We start from the raw sequence: 18,755 nt of genomic DNA on the forward strand, positions 1-18,755 counted from the left end.
AGTAGGAGAGGGAGAGGGGGTATTAAGAAAGATGATTATGGTTTTTTAAGAAAAAGGTGTCACTTTTCTTATAATTAACTAACTTACCTAACTTTCTTAATCTAATCAAATTAGTTAAATGGGTTTTATATTAAGGACAGGAGGAGTAAAACACTTAATTAAAAAAACAATTAAACAAGTTTTTGTTTTTAATCAAAAATTTGTTCCCAGAACAAGGAAACACACATATTCTAAACTGCTACGTTTTTCAGTTTGAGAAGCTGTTACAATCCTTAATATAAGAATTAAATAAATAATTTGTGAATATTAAAAAAAATAATTGAGTTCATTATTTATAATAAATAGATGTTATCATTCTTAAAACACCATTGTTAATCATGTGCTAAACTAACCCTTAATAAAAACTCCTTAACATATATAGTCACCATAAGAATTATTAAGAGGTAAAATGAATAAATATTAAAAAAAAAGTGAATTAAAATTTTATATTTAAAATTAAATTTAATCACTCGCCTAGAAAAGGAACCAAGTATGCAGTAATGCAGATGCCTTAGGCTGGTTTGGGCCTAGAATCGGAGGGTGGGCTGCATGTATGGGATAGGTTCTTAGGAGGTTGGACATGGTCTTTCTTGCTGAATCTTTGGGAATAGCGTCTGGTTTAGTTTATTTTTGGGCCAGTTACCAAAATGCCACTTCTTATTAAAGATCATAATATCAAGAATTAAAATAACCCTACTTGGAGTTTAAGAATAATTATCTGGTTTTCAATAACGGATATTGTGTCGTTTGCTTTTTTTCAAAAAAGGAATATTTTAAAAAAATATTCGCTTTCTTAATTCCTAAAAACCTTTTCATTATACCAAACGGGACTTTAGTGCACATTCCACCAGCTTACTTTGCGTTTTAAATTATTTATGATTAAAAATGATTGAAATCTAATGTGTCCATGCAAAATAAGCAAGCACACACACATGAGCTACTAAAATATAAAATATAAAATATAAGAGCTAGTAAACAAATTTGCTTTAATTTGGTAGCCATTTGTGTTGCTACTAAAGCTTCATTGTTGGGGTCTTAACCTTCTTATGGGTGCAGTGACCTTCGTTGCATCTGCAGAGATTTCATGCTCTCAGGCTCAAGTTTATCCCCTTGCCTTGTTTTTTGTAGTTACTTTCTAGGGTTTTTTTTTTTTTAATGGAAACTTTCTATGTTATTTTGTTTTGTTTCTGTCTGTTCCTTTTAGATCGTTGTTTTTAGGCTAAAGAATATGTATTTGGAGTTCTATGATTAGTGCATTTCTTGTCGGCCAAGAACATAAAAGTAAAGGAATTTGCTTTAACCTTAGCTCAGGTTTGGTATAAAGTACTACCTCCAGTCCTAATTATAAGAGCCAGTTGACTAATTTGAGGAGATTAAAGAAGTAAGTTGAATTAATTATTTGTCCTAAATAGGTATTGTTTTTCCTAAAATATCATTGCTAATCAAGTGTATTGACTATAACTATAATTGTTAGAAGGGTTACTTTGGAAAAAAAATGTATAAATATGAGAAACAAAGTGGATTGGGGTCTTATATTTAAAACCAAAATAAAAATCAAACAAGGTCTTATATTAAGGATCGGAGGTAGTATTAAAATTGAGAGATAGAGATTGGGATTATAATTGACAAAAATCATTACAACATTATGTAAGATGAGTAATTGCTTGTTATATGAAATTAGACAAACCCATAGAGGTGGGATTGGGGAACACCACCTCTCCTCATGATATTCTTCAATCCCACATACATGGATTTAGCTAATCCTATGTAACAAGCAATCTCTTGTATTAAACGCTCTTGTAATAGATTTTCTCAATTTCAATCCCAATCCATATCTTTAATTTTCAATACTTCCTACCAAACATAGCTTTAAGATAAGACTCTTTGTCTCTTAGATACCTCTAGTATTTAATATAAGAGTGACTTGAGAGTTTTATTTTATTTTAAATATAAGACCTCAACATATTTTATCTCTTAAATTTATCATTTTTTTCAAATTAATTTACTTAGCTTATAACTTTATATATAGTCTATTGTTATAAAATAATATTTTAGAGAGATCAAATAATACTTTTTATAATTAAATAACTTGTTTAACTTTTTTAATTTACCCAAATTAATTAAATAACTCTTATTTTAAAGATCAGATAAAGTAACTTTTTTCCTAAATTCTTTATTGATTATAAATATTAAATGGATTTTTATCAAGGAGCAGTTTCCCAATACAAATAATTAGAATAATATTTTGAAAAAATCAACACATATCTATTCTAAATAACCGATTTAATTACTTTTTTTTAAAAAAAAATTACTCTACAACTCTTGGGGAGTGTTTGGTTGACTTAAAAAGTACTTTTCAAAAATATGTTCATGAAATTCGAGAAAAAAATTTCTCACATACTTATTTTATATACTGTGAATTTTTTTAAAATTATAATTTAATTTTTATTCAGATTTTTTTTTTAACTCCTAACTCCCAGTGAGAACTGGGAAGGTGGTGGAGGTTGAATTATTTCGATGTTCACTATCAAAGAGAAGAGACATAAGGATGAGTGAATCTCCCAAATCCCTCCAACGTTGACAGCCCCCAAGTGACAAGTTATTTTCATGAGGCAGTTCTTTTCAGAAAAGCCATCAACCAAACTTCATTGGATAAAGAAGTCAAACTTACATAGCCATAATTAAATTAAACTAAAATAATGTCAATATTCTTGTCCTCATCCTTGTTCACCACCCTAACCCTATGATGTCTACTATGAAAGATCTTTTCTATGGTTCAATTCAATGGCTTCCCAACTAAACCTTATCCACCCCTTTTTTTTTGGGGATCCCGAGGTTTTTTTTGCCTTTATTGGTTTTAAGAATACTTTCATAGTTTTAGTACTTTTTTACCTTCTTTATGAAAAAAAAAAATTAATATAGTTTCTTTCTTTTGGAAAAAACTTTGGGCCATTTGGTCCCCCCGAAAATTAATGGAGCCATGGAATGAAATTGTAATAATTTTTTATCGAGTGAAATGGAATCGCAATCATTGCGTAGATATGTTTGGTAAGATTTTTTTTTTTTTTGATGAGAATGTTTAGTAAGATATTGAAGATATTAAAAATAAATCAATTTTTTATATTTAATTATTATATTAAAGAGTAAAACTATCGAGATGGCTTAAGCTGATTTTCCCCCGGCCCAGAGAGGGAGGGGAAGGGATGAGAGAAGAAAATAATAGGTGAGAACTGAGGATAATTTTCAATTTTGGGATTTTTGATTGGTATATTATAGGTTTAAAATCGCGAGAAACTCGTTTAAATTAAGAATGATTTTGCCTCTCTCTCGTCACATCATTTTTATTGATCCTTAATATAAAAATTAATTGACTAATTTAAGTAGATTAAAAAATTAGTTACGTTGGTTATTTGTAATACATAGATTTTTTTTTAAAATATTCTTGCCAATCAAATATATTGACTAGGAGTATCATTATTATAAGAACTACTTTGAAAGAAATAAATAAATATGTGATGTGTTCAAATAATTATATATTAATTCATGCATTTTTGAGTTCTTTTAGTGTGCTTAATGGTTATAAATTACATTATTGATGAATAATATTTATTAAGATTAATACATGAGTTAATAGAAAAAATAGGTAAAAATGTTATTATTTTGATGATTATTTAGATATATGGTATTACAGATCACTTGCTGCATTCTAAATTTAATTTAATTTGATCTCAAAACAACATTAAGGATCAACATAAGAAATAAAGTGAATTAAAATCTTATATTTAATATCAAAATAAAAATTAAATAAATTGTTATATTAAAAATAAAAGGTAGTATTCAACATTTGTTTTTTTAAAATAAAAAAGTGAAATCACTCTCTCCGTCTTTTTCTCCCCACCACATATTACTAAGACAGCTAAGACACAAATCAACCTCCAGTCCTTCCTTTGCTTCTTCGCTTGCCAAATCTATTCCTTCTCTTCCTTTCTAAGCCTCTTTTTGTTGTTTTTATTGTTTTTTAATTTTATTTTTTACTAATTTTTTGTTCAGATCTTTTTCCAAGAGTAATGATCAACTAGTTTAAAATAGAAGATATTTTTTTTATCAATTGAAACATCTGTCACTTTAAAAAAAAAAAATTTAGCAATGACCTTTAACGGCAACTTTAGTTTAGAAAAAAAAAAACACTACCTTCTATTAAAGTGGACAATGGGTACTCCTCAAAAAATGAAAAAAAAATCAGTAAATAATAAAATAGAATTGAAGAAACAGTAAAAACAATAACAAAGGGTTTGAAAAAGCGTGGGAATTGATTTGGCAATTGAAGGAGGAAAAGAGAGTTGGGATTAATCGGTGTCTTGGCTATCTCCGCACCACTTAGGAGCATGTTGTGAGGAGAGAAAAAGTGAAATGGTTCATATGGTGTACGATTTCACTTTTTATTATTTAATAAATAATAAATGTCATTATAATAAGGTAATGTGACAAGGGAGGGAAAAAAATAGTTACATTATGTAAAATTTGTTGCCTAGACTTTGTAAAATTCTAAGGAAATTTTGTATCTAACACTATCTATTGGATTAAAATGTTTCGCAAAAAGCATAATGTGAAGTTTTGGTACTTTTTTTTATTAAAAAATTCTTTGTTTTTTTTCAAAGTAAATCTACAATTCATTTATACTACCTTAGTCCTTAATTATACGAGTTAGTTGACTAATTTGAGAAAATTAAGAAAGAAGTTAAGTTAGTTATTTATAATGAATAGATTATCTTTCCTAAAATATCCTTGATAATCAAATGTATTGGCTAGAACTACTATTGTTAGAAAGACTACCTTAGAGAAAAATGCATAAATATGAAAGGTGAAGTGGATTGAGGTCTTATATTTAATATCAAAATAAAAGTCAAACAAGATCTTATATTAAGGACTGTATGTATTAGTTAGCTTAAAAGCTATGGGTCCTCCTATCATATTGAATATGGATAGATGTGATTCATGCATCATTCTAATTGTAAATACATACACGCCCACACATCAACTTGCACCCACTGGGGTCGCTTCATAGGTTTTAGATATCATATTCCATATATTGATAATGGTTGGTTTTTTTTTTTTTAAAGTTAGAGATAATGTTTGGTTTAGTTGCAATAAGTTTAGCTGTACACAGCTTAAGCATGGTTTCAGAAAAACTTTTTTGATTAGGTAATATATAAATGAGAGAATAATATATGGATCATAAATTAAAAATTTTGATTCTTCACAAGTTGCACTTGCAAATACTGAAATTGACATGCAAATATTAAAAGGTAAGGTGATACTATTATCACCCTATTGTTATTTTCCAATAGCACTCAACACTTTGATGAGGTGCATACAAGGTCCTGATGTTATTTTTTTGTGTGCATCCAACACTCTTAATATTATTGTCTAGTTAAATTCAATATATCTTAATTGTATTTATGATTTAAAGTGCTAGATATACTATAAATAAGACTAGGGTATTGAAAATATAAAAACAATAATATTAAGGTATTCGATGCACCATAAATAATATTTGAGTGTTGATTGTAAGTGGAAAATAATATCAAGGTGCTGAATACTACTTTACCCAATTTTAAAATTTAACTTGCAAATGAGATTAAAAAATATTTCAGTTTTTTTTTTTTACTTCGGATTCGAATGTTATCTTTTCTACACAAATGTCTCCATAATTGACTTTTGAAGTGTGGTTCGATCCTAGCGGGCTTCCCCTAACCCATCTATGTTGAACTTTTCTCCAAACAGACGTTACAGATATCGATATCCTTGTTAGGTGCTACGTAGGGACAAATTTGATGCAAAAATAAGGAAAGTTGAATTGGGTGGAAAATGCGAGGCAACATATATATACACACACACTTTATATTTATCTTTAATTAAAATTTATTATTTTTAATAAATTTTATATATATAATGCAGAGTGCATCTGTCTTGCTATTTTTTTTAATGAATTTTTTCAGAGCTGCCTTTTTTTTTTTAAAAAAAAAAAGGAGTGGATTCGCGTGAAAAGAGGGATTGAGAAAGAGTACAAGTAAATATAATGTAATGCATTGGTAGGTAAGGATATATCCATTTGGTTCTGAAACCACGTGAAAGGATTCTGCTTCCTGTTTCCTGCTTTATTCCTTCCAATCCGGGCAACTTAACAGTGGCCATAGCCCCTAGCTTAGTTTACTTTTTTTCTTTTCAAATTATTATACAATAGCATTAGTATATCATATTATTGGGTTTAACACAGGCAATTCCAATTTTAGCCCTACTTTTTAGAGAAAATAATCCAAAAAATAAAAATTATTAAATTTCAAATCAGATTTGATAACATTATTTTATTTAGTGTTGGCAATACTAAATTTATAAATAATAATAAATTTTTGTTGACATTTTTTATTTGATATTTAGTAATTTTTAGCTTCTTTTTTATTTTTTTCCTCTTTTTCATCAGCAACGTTCATTAAACTATCAATAATATATTTCCTCATATTCTAAGCATATAAACTGGATAATTTATTTATGAATGTTAAAAAAATTAAGTAAGTTAATTATCTATAAAATATGTATGTTAGTTTTTATAAAATACTACTCTAATCCTAAATATAAGACTTATTTTATAAAATAAATTATACTATAAAATAGGTGTTATATTTAAAAACGGAGGAGTATCTTTGTTTCTTATTTGTATTGGAACTACCTTAGATGGAAATCTTTTTAATATATGCCATCAAATTTGAGAGAGAAAAATATGAATTTAAAAAATAAATTAAATTAAAATGTTAGATTTGAAATTAAGGTAAGTCCTGCTATAACTCCTATATTTAGAATCAAAGAGAATAATATAGAGTAAATTGTGTTTTTATCATTTATGCATTTGATCCATAGCGGAAGCATATGCACTATTAGAATAAGACAAATACAATTTTTTTCTAATCTAGTTATGAATTTTGTATTTATTATTTAAATTTTAAATGATTGTAACAATACAAAGATAAATGTTTTAAAAAAATTTGTGATCTTTCGTTTAAAATGTAAGTAGGATAATGTAAAATTATATTAAGTGCCTATTTATTATTATATAAACAAAGGATTAGAGGTTAGAAAGATATCAACATTAATATGAATACAAAGAAATTCCCATACAATACAAGTGAAAGGTTACGGGTTCAATCTCACCTAATTGCCTCGCTCTAACCTCAAAGATAGCATGATTATGACCAAAATTTCATGTCTTAAGCAACTTTGTTTTCCAAATTTGTAAAAAAAATTTCAAAATATTTTAACAAAATAAATTTATTTATTACAAATAATTAATTTTTTAATGTTTTTTAAGATATTGTAGAAATATTGAATATTGAATGCTATTTTTTCAAAAATAAAAGCATCGACATATCAAATTAATATCGTATCTTTTTCTTTTTTGACCTGGCATTAATATCATGTCTGATTCATGTGTTGACGCGTTGTATCCGTGTGCATTATAAATAATTATCTTCACTAGATTTTGATTTTTTTTTTTGCCTTACACACAAAATTTAATAAAAATAAATAATAGTCATGTTAATAACCAGAAAAGGAATAATAAAGCAACAATAATCATCTACTTTTTTCTTCATAACAACTGCTCGTTTTATGTTTATATTTAACATATTAATACTTTAATTTAATAAATTTTTAAAAAGTCATTTTTCTTTATTCTTTACTCCAACCTCAAAGCTTGACATCATTTCGATCGTTTAGCGGAAGCTTGCTTTTATAAACAAACAGCAAATCCATGGTAAAGTCTGTTGACTGTTTGGTGAATCTGTTGATTAATTAAAACTAAATACAAAGATGCAATTTTAAAAAAACTTTTTTTAAAAAAAACTTCCGGTAAAAAAAAAAAATTTTAAAAAAACTTACACATTGGATATTTTATTTTTTAATAAAAAATGGACATTTTATTTCAAAAAATAAAATATGATTGGGGAAAATGGGGATAAATCTCTCATTAATTAAAAATTTAATGGCAAATAGGACATAAAAATTTTGTACAACTTAACTTTATTGTGTGCAATTTAACTTTTTTTATGTGTAATTTATCTCCCTTTATGTGCAATAATATTTTTTTGTGCAGTGTGCCACTCAATTTTTCTTCATGCAAATGAAATTCTCCTATGTACAGGTCATTGTCTCTATATACAAATTAATTCCTTATATCTAAATAATGTGATGCGCAAATTATCTTCTTTTGTGTACACGTTTGTATGCAACTAACCTTACTTGTGTAACTAACCATTCTAAGTTCTATTGCCAATTAAATTTTTAATAAGGGATTATCTCCAATTTTCCTATATGATTGTATGTGACTTAAAATATAGATATTAATATCTTAGAAGGTCAAGTAGAATTTGGCTTTTCTGCCTAAAATAAAAATAAAAATAAAAAATGTTATTGCACGATATAGACATATAGATGAACGCGTCAATTAGATTTTGGCTTCTTTGCCAGCTACTCTATGGTAGTTTAGATGCCCCCATGGTAGTTTTAGATGCCCCCATGAAACTTTCGTTATAGGCAAAGAACACCTCTAACATTTGATATTTTAAAAACAATTTTTTAAATTAATACAAATTCTTTTATATATTTATTTCGTATATCATAAAATCATTTCTAAAATTATGATTTAATTTTTATTCAAATACCTTTTAAATATGAGACATATTCTGTATCTAATACAGTTGATATTTACTTAGATTTTTTAATTATTTAGTTAATGGTTCAATTTCTGGCAATACATATAAAGGGGGTCTTATGACCAGTACTAAGAGGGTGTTTAGATAAACCAAATCATAGTTTGGATAATAGCTTCTGAGAATAGATTTTGAGAAAATAAATTTTTGTGAAAAATAGATTTTGTGAAAAAGTGATTCTGAGAAGTGAAAGTATTTGGATAGTTGTTATTAGAAGCACTTTTTTATATATACAAATTACTAAAAAAACATAAGTTAATATGATAATTACATAAAAGATAGATTTTATGATATATTTTAATTTGAAAATAAAATTTTAATAATATATTTTTTACCAACATAATTAATAATACATAAGATAATATAATTAATGAATAATTAATATGTGTATATATATTTATAAGATATAAGATTAATATGTTTATAAAAAATTAATTGAAGGAATGTTAAATTCATATTCTTGTTGAGATCTACTCTGACAGGACACAATCATACTCTCCAATTTGAGCTAGAAACAGAATGAATTCACCTCTTCTGAAACCATAATTTTGAATGGTTTCAAATTATGGCATCAAAATTGATGCTGTTTTGGTGACATTCCACCCAAACCATGGTTTTGCCTCTCAAACATGGTTTTGGGAGTCATCCAAACAGACCCTAAAACTCTTTTGCAAAATCTTTGTTCGAGGTAATCAGTCATTATTATTGGCTGTAGGTATTTTAAACTGAAAAAACTAAATAACAATAACTTTGTATAAAAGAATTAATAAAATTCACGCAAATCAGGAGAGGGGGCAATGGTACTACACGTGTGTGGTCAAATTGTCTGTCAGTCTGCGCTCTGTATATAAGAAAACGCGTGTCACCGTACACTGACTGTACCCTATCGTCCCACCCTCTCTCCCTTATCCGTTTCCCTCGCTCTTCCTTTGGACACATGCCCACTTGATTTGTCTTCTCAATTTTATTACAAGGTGTATTCCCTTCTTTTTGCCGACAACACTACTATACGTAGGAATCTCTAAATTTGTATATTATATTATTTTAATTATGATCACTAATTCTTAAATTATTGTTTCTAGTACTATAATTATTCCTTCATTACGATATTGACTATATGTAATATTGCTCTAAAAAATTTTAAATAATTAAATATTGAATTTCATGGGTTTTATACATTTAAAATAACCTAGATTTTTTTAAGAAAAAGTAAAACTTGATGATTTTTCCTTTTAATGGATGGGCCAAATAAAGCAAAGTTTGAGGTCAAGAAGGCTTTATTCACAAGTCACCTTTTGGCAGTTCCTTCGTTTGATGCTTCTCCCTTGGACTTGGGAGCAGCATTATTGCCTCTTTCCTCTCCTTCTGCTCGTAATTAATACACAACCACACCACAAGTTGACATACCAACTACAAGCATACGCCCCTCCTGTCCATCAATTTAATTACATGATATATGAATATTTGTCTTTTGGCATTTGGGCATCTCATAAAATGTCAAAAAAAAGAAGAAGAAACTCTTAAATTATACTCTCACCATTTCTTTTCATAAGAAATGGTCATATTAATAATAAAAAAAATTAAAATTAGTTAAGAACAATAAATATATAAAAATATAATTTTTCTCTCATTTATATTTATGGGAAAAGAGAATAAGGAAGTGAAAAAATAAATTACTCAAACAAAAATGATTATAGAAGAGGGAAGAGGTGTGGTGGTGAGATGGATTTAAGGTCATGTGATAATAAATATATTTATATAAAAAAGTAATTAAATAGGGCAAAACAAAAATAAAGTTAACATAAAAGAATTGAGACATTTTCAAATGTCTCAAGAACAAGCAATAGGGGCAGTTGTTTTTAGAGGGAAAAAATTAGTAGAAAGATTTACTATGATTCCAAATATAAAAATATGAATTTCATGTGCATTTAAACTAATCCTATTGTTTCGGTGATTTTTTAAATAAATTTTTGTATTCTATTATACATGATTAAAAGGAATGTTTTTCTTAATGTCTTATAAAAAGGAATGCTTTTTAACAGGTAAGAAATTGAATTAATTTTCGAAATCTATGTAGATTAATTAACTCACTCCTAAAATTTAGGGCAAGAGAGAGCATATAATTAAACACAGACGTTTAGGAGCCCAGATTTGATTATAAGAAAGTTAGTTAAAAATTATATTATCTTTGGTCCTTAAGCTAAGTGCAAGATAACTAATTTACAAATATTTTAAGTTAGTTATTTATAATAAATATGTGTTAATATTTTTTAAATATTATTTTTAATCAGAAGCATTCTAACTATCCCTAGATAAAAACCTTCCTACTATCTGCAATTATTAATAAGAATATAATGAGAAAAATTAACTAGGAGATAAAGTTACATGAGATCGTATATTTAAACTAAAATAAGTTGGTTCGCATCTAGAGATTATATATGGTATTTCTCCTGTCCTAAATATAAGACCTATTTTGTGATATAGTCTATTTTGTGATATAATTACTATACCATAAAATAGATTTTATATTTAGGATCAGAGTAGTATAAAGTTTTGCATAAATTTTAAGTAGAGCATAAAGTTTTTGCGGAGATCATGGCCCCAGGTAATCCCCTCCTCTCTCACCACTAGATACAGAATCCACGTTTCTGGTGTAAAAAAGAAAAAGAAAAAGAAAAAAAGAATCTCAAATGGAGTTTCAAGTTACCGGATGCTGCCAAAGGGAGTTACGATGCTACAGGCCAAAAGGAAGAGGCTTCTAGAACGGCAGAGGCAAATGACCTCCATAAAGAGCAGGGACGCTTGTACAGCGAGAGGTGGGAATAGTGATTTAGTGAAACGTGGGTGTGGGTCAAAATTGTCACTATTCATTGTTGCTTCTTTGTATCCCAACTCTCAGGCATCGCATGATCCCATGGATATATGTACGCGGAATGACGTAAGAAAATTAATTAAGTTAATAGCCGTACGTTGGTTTTTTCAAAAAATATATTCTTATTAATCATATTAATCATATGTATTAATTAAAATTATTATTTGATAAAACATTTAACATATACAATTACTGTAAAAACTATCTTAAAAAATAGATAAATATGAGAAATAAAATGAATTGGAGTTTTATATTTAAACTAATTTAAATGTCAAACTAATTCTTATATTAAAAACAACATATAGTATAACAAAAATTATATATCTGTCCATTTCAATACCAGGATATTTATCTTTATAAAACTAATTAGTAACCGAATATAATTTGCAAATATTGTCTTACAAAACCATATACTACTTCCACTCCTTAATATAAAACCTAGTTAATTAATTTGGGAATTAAAAAAAGTTACCACTTCCAGTCCTTAATATAAAAGTTTGTTTGACTTTTATTTTGATCTTAAATATAAGATTCCAATTCACTTTGTTTTTCATATTTATCTGTTTTTTTTCCCAAGCTAGTTAGTCCTTGTGATAATGGTAATTTTAGTCAATACACTTGATTAGTATGAATACTTTATGAAATACAACACCTGTTTATAACAACTAACTAACTTAACTAATTTTCTTAATCTATTCAAATTAGTCAACGAGTTCTTATATTAAAAACCTGAGATAGTAGTTAAATTAGTTATTTACAATAAATAGATATCGTCTTTTCTAAAACGTCCTTACTAATCATATGTATTAGCTAAAATTACCACTTGATGGAATTTTTTTTTTGAATGAAGAACTGGATTCAAACATAAAAATAGTACAAGATTAGATGAAATCTTTAATATGTACAAATATTACAAGAATTACTTTAAAAAATAGATAAATAAAAAAAATAAAACAAATTAGACTCTTATATTTAAAACTAAATTAAAAATTAAATTAGTTTTTATATTAAACACAAGAGGTAGTAGTATTAATAAAGTGGAGCCATATGTATGCGTTTATATGCAGTGTAATACACAACCTAAATTCAATTATTATGTTTTTAATTTATTCAAAAATATAAAATAAAAATAATCACTTAAGGGTCACCTTTTCTATGGGAAATATCATTTAAAAAACTGATGGATTGAGTACTCTGATTTTTAGCCATGAACCAATATAAATTAAATTTTAGTTGTCCTTATCTCATTACAATAATTAGGATATGCCCTGATCGTACACCTGATGTCCATCTCATACCAAACTATCTGAATGACCATTAATCTTCACAAAGAAAAAACTTAAAAACCATACCTGCATTGAATAGCAGATGGATTATTCAACCAATTTAGGCCTTTGTTTAAGATTGAATTTAGTTTAAATATTTATATATAAATTATATCTAATCTAATAAAATAGAGTTACTAAAATATAAATCCGACCAACTATTATTTTTTTCGCTTAAAATTATGTTGTTTGACATGAAAAAAAAAAATCCAATCCAATTCATATGTTCAAAACTCGTTATTTCTTTCTTTGTTTTTTTTTTACACCAATACATGCTATATATAATAGGGTTAAGGTGCATCCAGCACCCCCAAGTATTTTGCCAGGTGCACCCAGTGGCCTGAAGTAATTTATGGTGCAATTTTGCCTTCAAAGTAATTAAAATGGTGCACCGGTATCCCATACTAACAGATCTGTTAGTTTGACCATTAAATTGATGAGTCAGCACAAGTTTGACCAAAATAATCTGACGTGCATGTCTAATAAGCAGGTGATGTGGAATTTTTTCGGGGTTAAGGTGCATCCAGCACCTCCAAGTATTTTTCCAGGTACACCCAATAGTCTAAAGTAATTAAAATGGTGCACCGGTATTATATGCTAACAGATCTGTTACTTTGACTGTGAAATTGATGAGTCAGCACAAGTTTGACCAAAATATTCTGACGTGACATGTTTAATAAGCAGGTGAAGTGGAATTTTTTTCGTCTGCCACTGCTTTGTTTTTTCTGTTTAGTAAATGCTCTCTTCGGCTCTTGGAATTTTTTTCAGAGTAAGAAATTTTTTCAGAGATACTCTTCTGGTCCTATTTATAGGGTAGGGAGAGAAGATATTTTTTGGTCCTATTTATAAGGCACTGAGAGAAATTTTTTGTATGAATGTACAAATTTACCCCTCATTTATTATTGTATTGACTTTGTTTATATGGGATATAATGTATATTAAATAGGGATAAAGTTGAAAAGTTATTAAAATTTAAATGAGAGTTAATGAAATTTAAGGTTTTCCTTGGTCTGTGTGAAACATGCTGGAAGTACCTTATAAATAGGATCAAAGGAGTAATATTCAGACAAAACAATGGAATTAACAAGAAAAGTCATGTCACCTGCTTATTAGACATGTCAGGTCAGATTATTTTGGTCAAACTTGTGCTGACTCATCAATTTCACAGTCAAAGTAACAGATTTGTTAGTATAGGATACCGGTGCACCATTTTAATTACTTTGAGGGCAAAATTACACTATAAATTACTTTAGGTCACTGGGTGCACCTGGAAAAATACTTGGGGGTGCTGAATGCACCTTAACCCCGAAAAAATTCCACGTCACCTGCTTATTAGACATGCCACGTCAGATTATTTTGGTCAAACTTGTGCTGACTCATCAATTTAACGGTCAAACTAACAGATCTGTTAGCATGGGATACCGGTGCACCATTTTAATTACTTTGAGGGCAAAATTGCACCATAAATTACTTCAGGCCACTGAGTGCACCTGACAAAATACTTGAGGGTGCTAGTTGCACCTTAACCCTATATAATATATATGTGTGTGGCTCCTTTTAAATCACAATTGCCCGAATCATCATTAAATTGCACTTACTTATCTCGCACAGATATTTCACAAAAGTGGGGCCCATGCAAATTGCAGTGCTAAATAACGGTAGCAAGAAATGAGTTAACTATATTGAGCCTTATTTTTGTATATAGAATTAAAAAATATTAAAAAAACTGTATTTAGCATGGGATTTTTATAAGCTCCTCTAAATTCTTCGGAATCAGGGGGCTTGCTTGGCCACAAAAAAAAAAAAAAAAGAATCAGGGGGCTGGCTAAACATTAATAAAAAAATGAGTTAATTATTTTGAGTCTCACTAGTTTCATTTCATTGAAATTAGATGTAGCTCAAATTTAAATTAGTTGACGATAAGTAGTCCTCCGGTCCTTAATATAAAACCCATTTAACTAATTTGATTAGATTAAGGAAGTTAGGTAAGTTAGTTAATTATAAGAAAAGTGACACATTTTTCCTAAAACACCATAATCATATTTCTTAATACCCCTCTCCTTCTTCTACTTGATTATGGTTGAGGGAGTATCCATAGGGGTAATTTAGAGAAAATTGATAAATATGAGAAATGGTTCTTATATTTGGGACTAAAACCAACTCAAGAATTTGGTCCCGGAAGAGTATTATTTTACGAAATGAAATGATGTGATTTGATTTAAAGAAGAAAGAGTTGGGCACAAGAATGGAGGCTATATATTGACGGTGGGAAGCAGAAACGATAAGGGAGCGTGGGGTAAGGGGGAAGAGTAGTGACATGAAAGTTAAGTAATGGATGGGAGAGAGGCATCAATTTGGAGGGATATTGATGTGAAATGAAATGATAAACACTCTAAAAAAAATAAAATTATGAGTATGTTCGTTCATTTAAAAAAATTATTTTAAAAAAAAATCCTTCGTTAAAATACATATTGTCCAAAAGCATCAAAAAAAGTTATTTAAAAACTCAAAAGTAATTTATTTTCGATAAGTACAATTCTTCTTCAGCCGTGCTTATGAACAATCTGTTTTTAACCAAGTAAAAGATGAAAAGACATTTATATATAATTAAAGATAAATTGTACAGAATTAAAAAAGAGCTATGCTTGCTGAATTTCCTCTATTTTCTTTGCACATTAAACCCCACCAAACATATTTTAAAGATTCACATGGAATTCACCTTTAGCGGGCACAATTATTTTATTGCTGCATGCAATTTATTTTTAATTATATAAAAAGTATTATATATTACACATATTTGAAGAAACTGCTCAATTTAAGTTCTTTCTAAGCAAAAAAAAAAATTTCAAGGGAGGCTACAGTAAAATTTCCTTTCATTGCATCAGCCCTTGTTTCTTTCCTCTTTTTTTCTCATATATTATACCCCACCACACATTTTTTTGTTCAACCAATGCCACTCACGAAATTATAATACTTCCAAACTAAAAAAAAAGAGTCAATATATCCTCAAATCATATCAATCACAAATCAAGTTGTAATTAATAATTAATATTTCTAAGTTCCCTCCTGGGCCAGTTACTTTAAAAATACACCACAAGCATCTCCTAGTCCTAGCCGGCAAGTTACATCGTTTTGTGATATCCTACTCAAATTTTATGAAAATAAACAGAAATAAAATAAGTACTCTTTCAGATAAGGCCTTTATTTATATTAATATAAGGGTTTTATATTTAGGATCAGAGGAGTATAATATTATTCGAATTTGGCATTCAATTGTTGTAGTCTTAATAAACACTACATGAAAATTTTGGCAAAAAAGCACTACAAGAAAATATTAGTTTCCTCTTTCCTGTCTAGAAAGTATCCTAGAAAAAAAGGAGTTTTTTTCGCTCAAAAGATTCCAAAAGAAATAATTTTCTCACCGTTTTCCTGTAATCTTTCATGGATTTGGTCTGTAAAAAAACACCATTTGTTAGGGTGAAATAAATAAAATGGTCTACTCCTGTTCTAAATGTAAAAATTTATTGAGTGGTTTATATTTTAGCTAATTTTACTTTTGTAAAAAATGTCTTCATATTTTAAAAGAGGGCTTTTATTAATGGGATAATTTCTAATACAAATTATAAGTATGGTATTTTAAAGAAGCAAACACATATTTCTTACAAATAACTAATTTAATTAATTTTTAAAATTTTTAAATTAATTATTTAACTCATATTTATAATAAAAAATACCGTTTTTGTTTAAAAGTTAGTGGGTAGGAATGGATGAGAGAATCTGATCAGTTTGGTGTGTAATAAATTTGTTTGGCACTAAAAGAAGAAGAAGAAGCTGCTGGAAAACGAGGGACGAGCGAATGAAATAGTTAAGAGAGAAAATCACTCTAACATTTCAAAGAAGAAGTATCATAGCTTGCAGTAGTATTCTAATTAGACCTTTGGTCGTATTCGACTTGGGAGGCAAACAAGGCTGGTCCTTGCTATAGAATTTTTTGGTAATTACAATTTTTTCGGGAGACTTCATTGTGATTTTCTCTAACTTCAATTTTCTCATGATATTTCGTTATTTCGTGAAGTCTTACATTTGTGTCTAAAACAAAATTTTCTACTCCTTCCGGTCTTAATATAAAAGCCAGATAATTAATTTATAGATATTAAGAAACGTAATTTAAATTAATTATTTATAGTAAATACATGTTAGTTTCTTTCTTACAATACTTTTTTTAATCATGAGTATTGCAATTATCTCTTGACAGAACTTCCTTACTATGTATAATCAATAACAAATATCTGAGAAAAATTTATAAAATCAGGGGATGAAGTGGATTGTCTTATATTTAAGAAATAAATTTCTTGTCCAGCTTCTATATTTAGGACAGAATATACTACTCCCTTCGGTCCTTATCATATGAGTCCATCTAAATTTTTTTTTTTGATAATTTCTGAGACTTTTTGATAATTTTAATGAGCATTAAATATTTTTTTCACATACGCTCTTATTTAATTAGAGTAATGAGAAAATAAAAGTTAATATAATATGCTAAAATTTAGTGTAGCTAACAGGGACGATATTTAAAATCACTTAAATAATATAACAAATTTAATTTTTTTAACGGTTTTTATTATTACATATGAATTAGCCAGTGAGGTGTTATAATTAAGGATAAATTTGGCATGAGATGGAGTAGTTTAAAAGTTAGCAGGTGGGGGATGAGGGAAGATGATGGGTTTGGGGCGTAATAAATCTGGGGGGCATGTTTGGCACTATCAGAAAAGAAGAAACAAGGCGTTATATTTCCAGGCACGTGCTTCATCCACTTGCATTAAAGTTCCAATTTCTGTTGTTCTTATACCCTCCAAAACAAATCCTTCGCCCATCGGTTTTATTCCCACTTTCTTCCTTCCCTATGGGCTTCCCCCATTTTAATTTAATTTCGCATCCTCCCACTAAAAAAACTAGGGGTTACATTGAGTGCTATTATTTCAGATCTTGTTTGATTTTTATTTTGATTCTAATTATAAAATCCTAATATACTTTGCTCTTATATTTATATTTTTTTTCAAGGTAACCTTTCTAATAATGATAGTTCTAGCTAATAAACTTGATTGGTAAAGGTATTTTAGGAAAGACAACACTTATTTATTACAAATAACTAACTTAATTTATTTCTTTAAACTCATCAAATTAGTCAACTAGTTCTTATAATTAGGATTGAATGTAGTACTATTATAGTCCTAAATACAAGACCCTTATACACACTAGTATAAGGGTCTTATATTTAGGACGAGAAGAGTACTAAATTGTACTACTGCTCATTATTAACTCAATATTAATTCTCCATCTACAACTTTCATTAATCATTGTTATTAGGCTAAATTATATGATTTTTTTTCTAAACTTAGAACTATATACGAATAACGAATATCATTAGCCTTTAAACACAATAATAAATCCTTTTTAAACTTTTAAGAGACTAACGTTTTAAATTAAAAAAACTTGATAAACCAAAATCAAGATGAAAAAAGAACAACCTTGAGGACCAAATATTGTATTAATACTTTATTTTATTATGTTGATTTATCAAATTTTTACATTCAGTTTAATTATATAATACTACTTTTGATCCTAATTATAAGAGCTAATTAACTAATTTGAGGAGATTAAGAAAATAAGTTAAATTAGTTATTTGTCATGAATATATGTTGTCTTTCCTAAAATATTATCACGAATCAAGTATATTAGCTAGAATTATTATTA

This window comes from Neltuma alba, unplaced genomic scaffold (genome assembly GCF_004799145.2).
Source record: "Neltuma alba isolate B1F8T4 unplaced genomic scaffold, ASM479914v2 tig00012505_pilon, whole genome shotgun sequence".
In the NCBI taxonomy this organism is placed as follows: Eukaryota; Viridiplantae; Streptophyta; class Magnoliopsida; order Fabales; family Fabaceae; genus Neltuma; species Neltuma alba.